The 1,049-nt window shown below is 47.2% G+C and overlaps 1 non-coding gene across 1 annotated transcript; it reads left to right on the top strand.

Annotated features, from left to right (window-relative positions):
• The first annotated feature begins 246 nt into the window (after positions 1-246).
• TRNAF-GAA lies at positions 247-319 on the top strand. The gene has a single exon. It is a non-coding gene; the product is annotated as a tRNA-Phe (tRNA).
• Positions 320-1,049: the final 730 nt, after the last annotated feature.

Here is a 1,049-nt window from a genome sequence, read left to right as displayed (position 1 = left end):
TGCTTCTTTGTAGTTCAGCCACGCACAACATCCCGTGGAACGCCTGGAGAGGAGACGACTTAGGGCGATCTCATCAATATGTATAAGTATGTGAAGAGAGGGTATAAAGAAGATGGAATCAGGCTTTTCTCAGTGGTCTCCAGTGACAGGACAAGAGTCAAATGCCCACCAAGCCAGTGTGAACAGTAAAGGTCTGAAAGATAATTATATTCCAACAGGTTTTGTGAAAATTAGTGCTGCAGCAGAGCTGAAGTAGCTCAGCTGGGAGAGCGTTAGACTGAAGATCTAAAGGTCCCTGGTTCAAGCCCGGGCTTCAGCAGTGTTTTCCTTTAGTTTTACGTGCCCCGTGCTGGGCTCTTTAGTACAAGAGAGATATGGAGCTACTGAAGAGAGTCCAGCAAAGGGCCATGAAGATGGTGAAGGGACTGGAGCATCTCTCCTCTGAGGAAAGGCTGAGAGAGTTGTTCAGCCTGGAGAAGAAAAGTATCAGAGGGTATCCTATCAATGTATGTGAATACCTGAAGGGAGGGTGCAAAGAGGGCAGAGCTAGGCTCTTTTCAGTGGTCGCCAATGACAGGACAAGAGGCAATGAGCACAAAATGCAACGCAGGAGGTTCCCTCTGAACATCAGGAAATACTTTTTACTGTCCGAGTGACTGAGCACTGTCACAGGTTGCCCAGAGAGGTGGTGGAGTCTTCATCCTTGCAGATATTCAAAAGCTGCCTGGACACGGTCCTGGGCAACTGACTGTAGGTGGCTCTGCTTGAGCAGGGGGTTGGACCGGATGACCTCCAGAGGTCCCTTCCAACCTCAACCATTCTGAGTCTATGAAACAGGGACATAGTTTTACAATTCAAGGGCTTCAGTAAAAATAGTGATATAAAGGGGTTTTTTGTTCCCTCAACCTTCAACTGCCTGTTCCTAATCCTATGTCATGGAGTGCCCCATAAAGAGGTAGTAATGTTGACCCACTGGTGTATGGGGCCATGCAGGAAATCAAAACTGTGATTTGGGAAAAGGAACAATACCCTGTCAAAAAGAGTTAATT

Source organism: Fulmarus glacialis, unplaced genomic scaffold, assembly GCF_000690835.1.
Source record: "Fulmarus glacialis isolate BGI_N327 unplaced genomic scaffold, ASM69083v1 scaffold1157, whole genome shotgun sequence".
NCBI lineage: Eukaryota > Metazoa > Chordata > Aves > Procellariiformes > Procellariidae > Fulmarus > Fulmarus glacialis.
This window is presented reverse-complemented; position numbering and strand designations above follow the sequence as displayed.